This window comes from Cydia pomonella, chromosome 8 (genome assembly GCF_033807575.1).
Source record: "Cydia pomonella isolate Wapato2018A chromosome 8, ilCydPomo1, whole genome shotgun sequence".
NCBI lineage: Eukaryota > Metazoa > Arthropoda > Insecta > Lepidoptera > Tortricidae > Cydia > Cydia pomonella.
Window position 1 is genome coordinate 23,282,709 of NC_084710.1, and position 14,632 is coordinate 23,297,340.

The window sequence follows — 14,632 nt, forward strand, 5'->3', positions numbered from 1 at the left end:
TTTTTTTTTGACGGAGTGGGAATGCATTTACGCACAGTGTGTGGGACTCGCCGCTCCTTTCCCCTCTCCTGGCAAGAGGGGGGGAGAATTGGCCCTACCCACTAAACCCACTCCGGCGTTTCACCCACTTTGCCGTTTATGAGGGCGCACTGGGATCGATGACATTCCACCACTGCGCCCTCCGGCAGCCCCGGCTTATCGCCAAGGCACCCTCATAATGGAAGGGGGGATCAGAAACGCTTGATCCCCCTCCCCCGACAACGTCTATGGGGCCGTGCAGTGCGGGTTTAGTACCCGCTGGCCCTACTAGGGCTCGAGGCGAGCATGGGCTCTTCGCCCTCGACCCTGCCGCCTGCGACGGAGAGGAGGCGCATTCGCAGATGCTTCTCGCTCCCTCTCCGCCTTCTCCTTCTGCGACATGACTTTTTCGCAGAAGGAGGCCACCGCTTCCCATTTCCTCTCGCTACCCAGCATCGCCACAATTATGCTGTGTAGCGAGAGGTCCGCAACCCCCGTCACCGCCCTAAGGGCCACTCTTTCCACGGCCCAGCGATTGCACTCTTCCAGAGTGTGCTGGGCCGTGTCATCCGCTGCGCCACATTCGTTGCACTGGGGCCCCGGTTCCCTCTGTATCTTGTGCAGGTAGTGTCCGAAACAGCCGTGTCCGGACACTACCTGCGTCACCCTGAATGTCAGGGCCCCCTTCCTTCTCCCCAACCACTCATCCATTACTGGGAGGATAGCCCCTATGGTTCGGGTTCCATAACGGCTATCCTCCAAGGCATTCCTCCATCTTTCCTTAAGGCGCTCCGCGGCTGCTCGGGCCAACCTCTCCACCTCTCTCGCATCTGTGGGCTCCCCACGCCTCCTGGCCTCCGCCCTCTGCCAGTATCTTTCAGCCAGCACCCCCGCGTCTAGTTCCCACGCCGGAGTGCCGGCAAGGAGGCATGCCGCTGCGTGAGAGGTAGTGCGGTAGGCCCTCACCATCCTCTGGGCCATGAACCTCTGCGGCCGACGGAGCAGTGCCTTCGCGCGTCTCGTCAGCCGTCCGGCCCAGATTGGCGATCCGTAGAGCGCCATGCTCCGGACTACCCCCGCATATAGACGCCTACATGGGGCATTCGGCCCCCCCAGATTAGGCAAGAGGCGGCCCAGAGCCGAGGCAGCACCCACGAGACGAGGAGCCAGTCTCGCAAAGTGCTCCTCAAAATTCCACTTTCTGTCCAGGACAAGGCCCAAGTACTTGATGTGGGCCTTGACCTGGACAGACTCACCCCCCACCCTTACTCTGGTGCCCTCCGGCAGCTGCCCCCACCCCCTTGTTCGCCCGAGGACCATGGCCTCGGTTTTCGGCAGGGCGACCCGAAGCCCCAGGAGTCCTATGCGCTGCACTGTAAGCTCGGTGGCCACCGCCGCCCTTCTGAGCACTTCCTCTAGCTCCTTTCCCCGCACGGCCACTAGTGTGTCGTCCGCATAACACACGGTGACCATGCGGGGAAGCTGCACCCCCCGGAGCACCCAATCGTAACCGAGGTTCCACAGGAGAGGACCCAGGACAGACCCCTGTGGAACCCCGCACGCCATAGCCCTCGCGCCCCGGATACCCCTCTGCTCATAGAGCACTAGCCGCCCCGTCAGGTAGTGCTCTACAACACGCCTCAGATAAGGAGGCACTCCATGGTAACGGAGTGCCTCCCCAATGACCGTGTAGGGGAGAGACCCGAACGCGTTGGCGATGTCCAGCGACACCGCCACCACTCCCTCCCTATGGACTGTCGCAAGCACCCCGAAATCCCTCAACGCGGCCACCGCGTCTATAGTAGACCGCCCCCTACGGAACCCGAACTGGTTGTCATGTAAGTTCGGGCCCATTTCCACTAGGTGCCGCTGAATACGGGAGGCCAGGATTCGCTCGAAGAGCTTCCCGACCTCATCCAACAGCACGATGGGGCGGTAGCCAGCGGGGGTGTCTGCTGGGCGCCCCTCCTTGCGCAGCAGGCACAGTCGCCCCTCCTTCCAGCATCCCGGGAAGCGCCCCTCCTCGAGGCAGTCCTCCAGGAGGGATCTTAGGCAGTTCCCTAGATGCTTGAGTGCCAAGAAAAGCACTTTTCCTGGCACTCCGTCTGGTCCCGGCGCTTTGCGCGTGGCCCTGACCCGGTCCATGGCCCACTCCATCTCGTCATCCGTTATGGGGGGGGGGACGATCGGTTCTACCGGGTCCGCTGCTGGGGGGGCCATCGCCGGTGGGATGAAGTCTGGTGCCTCCGGAAACAGGCCCTCAACCACTCTCTGGAGGAGTTCTGGCTCCATGGAGTCCATGGGTGGGGCGCTCCGCAACTTGTTGCGCACCATTCTGTATGGGCGTCCCCATGGGTCCCTATTGAGGGTTGCCAAGAACTCCTCCCACCCCTCGTTCTTCGCCTTCTTAATGGCCTGCTGGAGGGCCCGCTTCTTGTCCACCAAAGCAGTGCGGAGGAGTTCCTCCTCCTCAGCGGTGTGCCTCCTTCTTCTGCACCGCGTGTAGGCCCGCCGGGCGTTATTGGCGGCCGTGCGTAGGACGGCGATCTCCGGGGTCCACCAGTAGACTTGTTTCTTGCCCCGGGCAGGCCGGGCCCGCGGCATGGAAGCATCACAAACTGTCTCCAGAGACCTTCTGAAGTGGACGGCTCTCTCGTCGATACCTCTTGGGACCGTCTGAGGAGAGTTCCACGCCTCGATGATGGCAGCCTCTTCCGCCATTTCTCTGTCGAGGCGGGCCAACGCCCATCTTGGGAACCTCCCCCTCCCGGCCCGTCGGCTATTAGGACTGGACGGCGTGGCCCTCTGCAGTGGGGAGACCCTCATGCGGATATATAAATGATCCGAGAGGGTCTCTTCGTCTTCTAGAACTCGCCACTCGGCAACGCGCGCTGCCAGGTCGGGGGTCGCAAAGGATAGGTCAACTATAGACCCCCCATTCCAGCGAACGCACGTCTGCGCGTTGCCTCGGTTGAGGAGAACCAAGCCCACCGCCGCCGCCCAAACCTCAACCTCGGCCCCTCTGGGTTCGGTGTTTGGAGACCCCCATGCTCGGCTCTTGGCGTTGAAGTCTCCCAGGATCAGGATGGGCACCTGGTCGGCCCTTTCCACCACCCCCTCCAGGTCCTCCAGGCAGCGCTGGAAGGCAATCGGCGGCAGATTGGGGGAAAAGTACACCCCGACTACTATAATTCCCCTCCATTTAGCCGCCACGAATCCCTCCCCTCTCTCCATACCCATGAGGACCTCCCCCGTCGCCGGGGCCACCAGCGCCACCCGGCCATCACTAGACCCTATCCAGTTGGGCCGAGGAGGGATAGCGTAAGGCTCCGCCACCGCAGCCAGTGCAACTCCCCACTCCGCCAGGTTCTGCATGAGCAGGTCCTGGGCAGGAATGGAGTGGTTGATGTTGCACTGCAACACCTCCCAAGGACCTTGTTGCGGGTGTGCTTGCATTATTGGTCCATGGGTTGTCCCTCAATTACCTGTTGCGTCAGCGGGGGGCTTGGGTCAACGGCCGGGGTGGCCTTTCCTGGAGCCCCACGATTCCCATTGAGGGCTTCCATCCCCTTTACCTTAGGGGGGTTACAGGAGAAACCGCCCATCCTGTGCCCTGCTGGCAATTTCGCCTGGTGGCAGACTGCGCAGAAGGCCTCTGCTTGGCAGTCCGCTCCTCGGTGCCCCGGCTTGCTGCAGCGGAAGCACAGGTCTCCTCTTTCTACCGGGGAGGGGCACGTGGCCCTAGTGTGTCCGATGCCCAGACACTTAAAGCACCTGAGCCCCCCAGGTTCAAGTGCTTTGATTCGTGCGGACGACCACCCTATTGTCACCCTCCCTGCCGACGCCGCAGCGCACGCCGCCTCTACAGGGCACTGTACAAGGGCCGAGCCAGCGCCGTTGTAGCCGATGCGGATATCCCCAACCCGGACATTCGCATGCGAGCAACCCCCTTTGGCCGCAATCGCCCTAGCCACTGCTTCCGGTGTGGCAGCCTCGTCGAGGCCGGAGACTCGGAGACGAGCCATCTTGACGGGTCTGTAGACCCGGGCCGCGTCTCCTATGGCTTCTTCCAGGCGCACCTTCAGAGCGTCGGCGGTGCGGCCATTATCTGCCCCCACCACCTCTAGAATGCGGGCCCCATCCGCCGTCTTCCGCATATTAACATGCTCGAGGCCAATCTCCTCGAGCCGAAATGCTTGAGTGGCTCTCAGCATTACGGAGGCGTACGACTCTTTGGTCTCGGGCTTGAGAGCTACCACTACCGCCGCGGTTTTCGGAACCGCCAGTTTTTTGGCTGCCGGGGCCGATGACTTGGCCGCATGTGTCGCCGAAGCGGCAGGAGGGGTGGCCTTCTTTTTCTTGCCCCGCTTCACCACCTGTGTCCATTCCCCACGCGTGGGGGGCGTCTGTGTGGGGGCTGCTGGTACCGGCTTGGGCCCAGCCGCCGCCGCTTTCTTATTCCGCTTGGTAGGCGCAGGTCTCGCAGGGGGCATGAGTGTCGCCCCTGTCGCAGCACCTTGTCTTCCGCTGCCTCCCAATTGCCCCCTGTTCGCCCTCAGCTGCGGGCTGGCTTGCTCCGGAGCGGCAGGCGCATTGTTTGGGCCCTCTGCCCTTTTTCTGTCTGCCGCTAGCGGCGGGCGGAGGATCGGCTCTGGAGGGAGGCGCCTCTGGACCTCCTGCAGCCTGGTGTTCACCATCCCTCCGATGGATACAAAAAGCTCCTTCTCCAACTTCTTCCTGAAGGAGTCGAGAAGAGCCTCTACCTCGGCCCTTAGGCGGTCCCCTGGCCCATTAGGGTCCATGCCGTGGGCTGCCTGAGGTGCTATCATTCCCCTCTCGGAGAAGGCTTTCCGAAGCGCTTTTGTTTCCGATCGCATGAGGGCGAGTTCCTCCCGCATCCTTTTGTTATCCGCTCTGAGGGAGCGGATCTCCTCACTCTCATGCCGTGACTGCAGTTGCTCCATGGCGGCGTTAATAACGCTGCAAGCGTTGTTGATGGCGCCCCTCACGCACCCACTGATATCGGTGGAATTCGCCGTTTGCTCCAAAACCGTCTGGGCAGCCTGGCGTGCCGCCTCAATGGGGTCCTTATCCCCTACCGGGGACGCCCGACCCTCGCTCTATTGGTCATTGTCCATCAGCTCTTCGTCTTCCTCCTCGGAATCCCGGCCTACGTTGTTCCGCAGATTTTCGCGGGCGGCTGACAACCCGGCGTAGGTTCCAGTGGCCTTTTTCCTGCGGGTCGGAGTCTTTAGTTTAAGGCGAGGCGCGGCGCACCCTACACCGCCAACTTTCCTCCCCCTTCGAGCCGTGTTAATTTTCGGCGGCTCATTATCGGGTTCCCCTTCGTCAGGGTGGACCCTTTTTGCCCCCGCCTTGAGCCCCCTGCGTCCTTGGGGCGCTTTTCCTCCCTGTGGGGACGTCTCTTGAACCTCACCGGGCAAAATCTGGGAAACAGGGAGGCTGCCTCTACTCCCGTTAGTCGCCGCGTTGATTTCCCGGGTCGTTGATCGGGTGACTCGCATCGTCATTATTTTCTGAGGATCAGTCCCCGAGCTTGTCGCCATCCGGTTCTCCTCGCCTTTGTCGTTGGCCTCGGTGCGCACGATCGGGGTGCCCACCTCCACCGCCAAATTTACAGTCTCCATTCCATTGCCATTGTCGTTTGTGTTTTCCGTCCGAGTTTTGTTTTTATTTTTTAGTTTATCTGCCATATAGTTCCCACGAGTATGGGACGAAAGGTTTGACGCACCGGGTAACGCCCATTCCGTAAAATGCGCCAGCTATGTACTGTGCAGGTCGCCAGGTATGCACAGGTTTTTACGACTTCGCTGTCGGGTTTTATAGAGTATCCTTCTCGCGGGCCGGCCAATTAAGGCAAGCCCTCCGATCCCAGCAACTCCCAACATACCACCATCGTGCCAACGGATAGTGGTCTTTGAAGAAAGCACCAGGTTACGGGTTTCAAGGGAAGATGGCGAGTGCTCCCCTCGGAGCTCCTTTCGGAGCTCCCCCTGTTCCTCACATCCTCCCCCCCCCTTGCTCCCGGTAGCGTCACTCTCTCTTCGCCTGCCCGGTATGGGTAGCCCTGTCCGGTATAGCCTAGGAGATCATAGAGACACGCCAAGAGCACCCTTTCCCTCCCCTCCCGGGATATTTCCGGGTGTCGGGTTATTGGCAACACCGGTAAGCAATCCCACGCAAGAGATCACTTACCGTTGCCCCCAGGGCGCACCAGCCATAAGCCATTCCCTTGACTACGGATCAGCGAGGATCAATAGAAATTGGAATGACCCAGACCCTCGTGGAGGTTACCCGACCTAGCGCCCCAAAACAACACAACCTAATCCTAATCTAAGGACCCTTCTCCAATGGAAAGCCACAAGGATTTCCACCAGAAAAGGGCCCTTATGTTTCATGTGCAATAAGAACCAGTTTATCAGAATTTCTGTTAGAATTTCAGATAAAAAGGTCCTTATTGCACATGAAGCATAGGGACCCTTCTGTGATGGAAAGCCACAATTATGCTCATGTTAGTGAATTGTCTCGATGAGTATTAGTTTCCCGTCGAAAGAAAAGTATAGTCAGCGATAAAAGCTTGTATCATTTTTTTTTAACTTACGTGTTTGCTGACAATGTTTTCGGACATATAGTCCAATAGTACTTACAATTGTACAGAGCAGGGATCTATGTATTTAACAAAATTTATCGAAATCTCATGGAAAATAATACGACAACAGAATAAAAATTGGCGCTAAAACTCTTTTTATCTGAAGATCTGGTTAAACACCACACACCAATAGCAATACCGTCAAAAAAACTGAGGGTCTTCATAAAATAGTACATTACGATACAAGTGCGAAAAATAGGAAATTCGAAACGAGTGGCGATAAATTAAAACACGACCGAAGGGAGTGTTTTAAATCGACACGAGTTGCGAATTACCTATTCGCACATGTATCGTACAACGTTTTACAGTACATATGGCCCTTTAAATGTTCGACACAGTAACGTAATATGTTACTTCTCGCACTAGTGCTATAAAGTAGCCCCATATGTACTGTAAATGTATTAATTGCACCGATAAAAACTTTGCTAGAAATTAACAAAGACCAAACCGTTACACAAAGGAGAATGTTTAGGAGTGTCATTTGTTTAAATATGCGAAGGTAATGCGGAGTAGGTCGCCTTCCGTACCTTCCCTCCTCGGCAAATTGAAATTATTTTTTCATTAAAACTGCTTCAGGTGAAGTTGAGAAGTTTTTAAAAGATAGATGACGTCGTGTTGAAATTTTAATAATGTTGTAAGTTGGTTGTTTGAAGTCTTCAAACAGATTTTGAAGATAGTTCTTGTGGAATGCTCATTTTAAATATTCTTATATCCGCTATATATTCTTGGGGTATATTAGTTTTAAGTTTTAAGTTTGTTTGTGTTATTTTCACATAATACTAACAACTATGAAGCCTGATCTTCGAAATAAAGATATTTTATTATTATTTATTATTATAACGGATTAAGCTATATGTGGTCATTATAAATAAATATAAGTAGTGTGGCCAGCCAGCTTTTCGAATAGATTAACGCGGAAAATTTGAAGAATATAGGCGCAAAGGGTCGAGCTCCCATACAAAATACACGCGTTTTTCTACTGACAAACTTGGATATTTAAGTTCACATACATTTAGGTTCAGTATTTTTTTTTACACTACGTCGGTGGCAAACGAGCATACGGCCCGCCTGATGGTAAGCAGTCTCCGTAGCCTATGTACGCCTGCAACTCCGGAGGAGTTACACGCGCGTTGCCGACCCTAATACTCCGCAACCTTGAGCTCTGGCAACCTTAGCCACCGGAAGGAACACGACACTATGATTAGGGTCTAGTGTTATTTGGCTGCGGTTTTTATTAAGTTTTTTATTGAGTTTAGTTTTATTTTAATTTATATTTTATTAAATAAGTCACCTTTTTTAGATCATTTAAACACACATTTACTGTCTGGAATAGATCGCTTTTTAGCGATAAGACCGCCTGTTGTTTACCTCTTCTTTATGTGTTGTATTATTTGTACTGTTTCTGTATTGAGGTGTGCAATAAAGAGTATGTATTGTATTGTATTGTAAACAACATTATGATCTCCAGGTATTCCTGAAGGAAATAATAGTGACTGATAGAAAGACGACCTTCAATACTAAAATACCCTAATCCCTTGAAGTATTTCCCCAAGTGCAGCGCAGCAGTTCGTGAAATAAGAGTGAAATCGTGTGTTTAGAGAACCGCCCGCCCCGCTGCGAAGCATTTGTCACATTCCGGGCGTAGAACTGACGCAACATCGATGTTCACTTATCGATGTTTTGTGACATCGACAAGCATAATGTAACTTACAGGTGGCGCTTTTATCGTCTGATATTGCGGCTGTCACTGTGTAACAACGTTCCCTAACCTTGAAGTATTTCCTCAAGTGAAGCTCAGCAATTCGTGAAACAAGAGTGAAATCGTGTGTTTAGAGAACCGCCCGCCCCGCTGCGAAGCATTTGTCACATTCCGGGCGTAGAACTGACGCAACATCGATGTTCACTTATCGATGTTTTGTGACATCGGCAAGCAAATGTACTAACAGGAGGCCAATTCAAACATAAATTGTGACATCAAAATGGTCTCTTAATATTGTCAGTCGCCGGTTGGCCACCGTACCACCCAAATTTTCACCACACCACATTCGCACATATTGTTTTATCTCTGAGTAATGCTTATTCTATCGAGATCTGCAATAAATCATATTCTGATAGGCTTAACTGGTTTACAAAGTCGAGTTTCTACAAGTGGATTTCCATCATAGAAAGGTCATTATGCTTAATTTTATTACATATTCCAACATAAGTTCTGATAGAATGGTCTTTTGCAATTAAGACGTGACGATGACGCATAGGACCCTTCTCTGATGGAAAGATACATATTTCAACTAAAATTGACCGTTCAGTAAGTTTCCAATAGAGCTGTCATTTTGATGTTGAGTTATAAAATAAATACCTACAGGTGGTCCAAAAATACGTTGAAAAAGACTTCTGACTAAAAGGTCTTTTAAAAATGGCATTAAAAATTAAAACTAAAATCTTTGAAATAAAACATTTAATTATCTTCAAATAACCTCCTATGTTTTTGATACACAAACGCACACATTTATGATAATTATCAAAAATATGCAGCAGTAAAAATGTCTTTTGGGTCACTTTAATATAGTATTACGTATAATTTTTATATTATTGGTATTTGGTATGTTTCACTATCACTTTAGTACAACATATTAAAAATAATACCAACGCAAATCGACATTGACTTAATCGTCTATGTCCCCGCCCTAGCGACACACGTTGAGTTATGCAGTCTGGCGTCTAGCGAATATCGATGAATTATTGAGCTATTTACTTTACATCACTATGCTCTGGAATATGCCGGTTCCCAAGCCCACCTGAGCGGAACGCTGCCAGCGACATTTATGATAGTTTTGCGATGAAACATGAAGGTTGCTTTTGAAAAAAGTATAATGGGAGTTTTATAGTAATATTCCGACACAAGACGGGGTTTAAGCATCAAATTTTAAACCTATATGGCTTTATTCCTAAAGCCTCAATTAGCTATTAATTGTTTGTCTTAATATTTGTTATTATGAGTTGTGTATTTGTATGAAAGGTATTAAAATATAAATTAACTAGTTGAAGCTTGTAGAGTTTTATGAATAAGGGATAAGCTTTAGAATTTTGATTACTTGCGTTGCAATTCCGTTCAATGTCGATCATGTTTTTGAAATACTTTCACTGTTTAAATATGTTAACTGTTACAATGATCGGTAATTTGGTACTTAGCTAGTTTTGGTTGTATTCAATAAATTACACAAAATCATTAAAACATGTAAGTCTCAAACACAGCATATTTTTTTAAAATAAATTTTAATCATTGTACAATACAAAAAATAAATAATCCTAAACTATTGTATAGTCACGTCTGAAAATATCGATACGAAATATGTGCCAAAAACATGTATACACTACCTTAATATATGGGCAATAAAGTCGTGTATACATATTTTTGGCACTTTTTATATAGATATTTTCAGACGTGACCGTACATGAACATTAGGTAATAACAAAAAATAAAATTAACGATGAACAATGTCAAATAAATAAATAATTCAAACATGAAATAATCAAAAAACATGGGTTAATATCTTTTTCTCAAATAACTTAGTTGGAAATCATAGAACAGTTTATTTTAAAATCAATCTCTCACAATTATGACAAGTGATGCAAATTTATGTTGTAATTAGTTAATCTAAAGTTGAAAAGTGCAATTAAGCGTATAAATAAAAAATAAATATTATAGGACATTATTACACAAATTGACTAAGTCCCACAGTAAGCTCAATAAGGCTTGTGTTGAGGGTACTTAGACAACGATATATATAATATATAAACATTTATAAATAGGTACTTAAATACATAGAAAACTAATTATTGAAACGTTCCCATAATTTTTAATAAAGAATCATTTATTACACAAATACATTTCGTCTTAGAATAAACTTTCAAGTGTGCTAAAAACAAAACACAAGTAAAAAAATTAATTTTTAATTATATTATATAAAAAAATGATATTAAATAATTATACCATCTGCCCGGTTTGAGTGGATGTTTTTTTCATTCTTCACTATAATTTACGTAAGTGACGGCTTGATCTAACAGTTAAAATTAATTCTTCGGAGAAAATAATGTTCTAGTCTTCAATATTTTTTTTTTCGATTACGTCCTAATTGACCGACAGCTAGCAAATGTCTCCGTTTCAGCTTAGGCAAAACTGCTTTCGTATGTCCGGATGTTCTCCTCCGGATTTTCTTGAAATTTTGTGAACACGTTCAATAGTAAAATATAGTGATCAATATCCAGTGAGTGCTGCGAGGTTCAGGGAGAACAGTGCAGCTGCCAATTCGTCACTCTTTTAGCACCACCCGGGATTACGTGTAGGGTTATCTAAGGTAGTTCCTACGGACGTAGAGTAACATCGACCCCCTTAGATCTTCGATCGATTCAAGATTACAAGGTATTGGAGTGCCCCCTCACTAAATACCCAGGACACGCAGAAGATTTCGAGACCATCTCCTATGCAGCAGCTGCCTACCTGAAGCGGGCAAAAATTTAAAAACACTAACTGATCTGTATTTATTATATCTATTAATTTTGACCATTTATTGATCCAGTAATGTAAAATATGCCATACGATAAATAAATAAGTAAAATATAATTCTTTTGTCGATTAAGTTTTTGGATTTTTTTTTAATGGCAGAATATACAATAGATTTAGTTAGTTTTAAGCTTATGCTCGCGAGGTCTACAGCTCATAGAGCCACTAGTATATTTATTTCGTTACTGTCAATACATTTTTTTTGTCCTTAGTATAAAAAACAATCCAAATTTATTTCTGTAATTCTGTTTCAAGAAAATATTGTATACATTTTTTGGATTTTTTCACGCAAGGTATGCAACATACATTTTATTTTCATCGCAACAACCTTTAAACCCAAAGTCCAATCTCAAAACACGTAAAACATCAAGGTGGCTGAAGGAGACGGATGGCGTAGATAACTTATCTGATGCTATATAATGGAATCCAGGAGATGGGTTTTGTTTTGATGGCTAAGGTACGGGAGAAAAAGGGGAAAGTTTGGGGTTGATTGATGAACTCACCCTTACCGATGAAATCTACTAGTAATTAGTGGAACTATTTTGTACACTTGTAATCTTGAATGCGTTTGTATGCAGTTATGCAGTTACAGCTTTACCCCCGCCCGCCGCTACGGGTCGGATGCGTGAGAGATCGCTCCGCAGTTTTTAATCATAAAAGATATAAAATGTCGCTTACAAATATCGAAAGTGATGTGCAAAAAGTGCTTCAACATGTGTTTAAACTAATGGATAAAGTAAACCAGTTGGAAATCGTTATTAGTGAGCAAAATGTGAAAATTTCAAATCTAACTCGCGAGTTAACTAGCAAAGCGGACGGGAATCAACCTACCCCCAAGTCTCAGCCTAAAAAGCCAACGGTCACACCAGCGCTCGCTCAGCCGCGTCCACCGCGGCAAGCGCGCGTCAACGCAACTGCGGCGCTAACTCGTGCAACACAGAGTCGAAAGTCGAGCACTCCCGCGACGGCCACGACACCGGTTGCAGATGCAACCGACGCGAACTTACCTGTAGATACTACACACGAGATACCTACAGTACCCGGGTTAAATAACTCAACTGTATCCCAAATAAATCCTGTAATTCAGCAGAAAGCCACCCCTGAACCGGTAGCAAAAGTCTTACCAGAATCGCCTATCATTTCTGATTTAACCGACAATATTGATGACATTCAAACATGGGAAGAAGTACGGCCACGAAAGAAAAACCGAAAAATCATCCGCAGATCCGTTATCAAAGGCACCGGATCGGAAGATTCTGAATTGCAATCAATGGAGCGAGTAAGACGCATTCATGCATGCTTTTTCAAGGCCCAGACTACAGCCGACGTCTTACTGCGATATATGAACAAGAAAAATAAATGCGACGGATACAAAGTGGAACAGCTTACACTAAAGCATAAGTACTACGCCTCGTTTTCAATAACACTACCTAACGACAAATATGACTATTTTATGGACCCGAGTAGCTGGCCGGCTGGAGTCGAGGTCAGTGAGTGGTTTCGTGGCGGCACCCGGCGTGGCAGACCCGCGCCCGGCAGTGCCACTATTAGCCCGAGGGTCTAAACACAAGGAGTCTAACAACAGTGGAGTCAAATTAATTAATGTAATCCACCAGAATATAAACCGTCTTGAAAATAAAACCTATAGATTGGAATGCGAACTCCAACTATGCGATCCTGTCGTAGACGTGGTTTGCCTGACGGAGCACTGGCTGCAGTCAAACCAGCTAAGTACAGTCAATATCCTTAACTACTCCCTTCGTGCTCAATACTCGAGACCCTCGCGCCGTGGCGGAGGCGCCTGTATTTACGCCAGGACCGAACTAATAACGATAGAGCGACCAGAAGTTGGAAACCTGTCAGTTGAGATGCACTTCGAAACCTGTGCCGTCGAGTGCATCGGCGCCGACCTCATCGTAGTGTGCATTTACAGACCTCCTAGCGGTGACGTACAATTATATTTTTCTAAGCTAACCGAATTATTAAATATGACAATTATGCAAAATTACAAGATCTTGTTAATCGGTGATATTAACATAGATTTATTGACTAAATGTACCCTGACATGTAAAATGAATGATATTATAAAACAATATGGATTTAGACAATTAATTAATATGCCTACTAGAATAAGCACTTTATCTAGCACCTGTATCGATCACGCATGTTCCGAATATTCCGAAATCTGACATCCAGAATGTATCTTGTATTGAGCTTAACTTGTCTGACCACGTAAGCATAAATGTTTCTGTAAATATTAAAAATAACTTAAATACTGGTAGTAATCATGTATTAAAACGAACTTTTTCAAATAACAACATAAATCATTTTATTTCTAATTTGGAACAATATAATTGGGTTGAAATTCATGATAAACGTATATGTCCTGGTGATAAGATAGTTATGAACGTAATAAAGCATTATTTTGACATATGTTTCCCACTTAGAAAACAGTTGGTAAAAAACAATGTGAAAATCTGGGTTACCGAAACGGTTCGACAAATTCGCTACCGAATACACAAACTTAAGTTAGAAATATCTAGAGCGCCTAATGATTGCGAGTTACGCCTGACCCTTGAAAAAATGGAAGTACTGTATTGGTCCACATTAAAATCGACTCGTTGTGAATATGTAAACAGTCAGATAGCTAGATCGAATGAAAACTTGTCTCGATGCATATGGCGCGTTATCGCCTCCGAAACATGCAAAAACTCGAATAAAAATAATAGTGCCTTAAACATATTTATTTCTAAAACAGCTGGTGAGAGCGATACCGCGCGCGCCGTCGCTGCCGCCGACCGCCTGAACCGGTACTATATACAAACAAATGTAAACAATACAAAGCCGTGTAATCGCTCTGCTCTTATCTATTTGTATAACTATTTACCAATATACGTGCCTACATTCCAGTTTGAACCCTACACTCTAACTGAAATAGTTAAAGCCTTTAAAATAATTAAGCGAAAAAAATCCCAAGATATTAACGACATGTCTACTTGCGTGCTGGACTACCTACCGCCAGTGGTCGTGTCATTATTCCTGCTTTTATTCAACGAGTGCCTAATTAATGGAGTATATCCAGATATATTGAAACTTATAAAAGTACAACCTATATATAAAGGAAAGGGTGAAATGGAGCTTGAGAAATGTTTCCGACCAATATCTCTAATACCCATTATGTCTAAGGTTTTCGAGTATCTTATGAGTTCATCACTTATGAGATATTTCATAGGTAATGGTTTATTAAATACGCAACAGTATGCATATCAAGCGGGGCGGTCGACGACTGACGCGACGCGCGATGTCGTGGCGCGGACGCTGACTCATCTCGACGCCGGGCGACAAGTCGCTGCTATATTTTGCGATTTGTCGCGCGCCTTCGA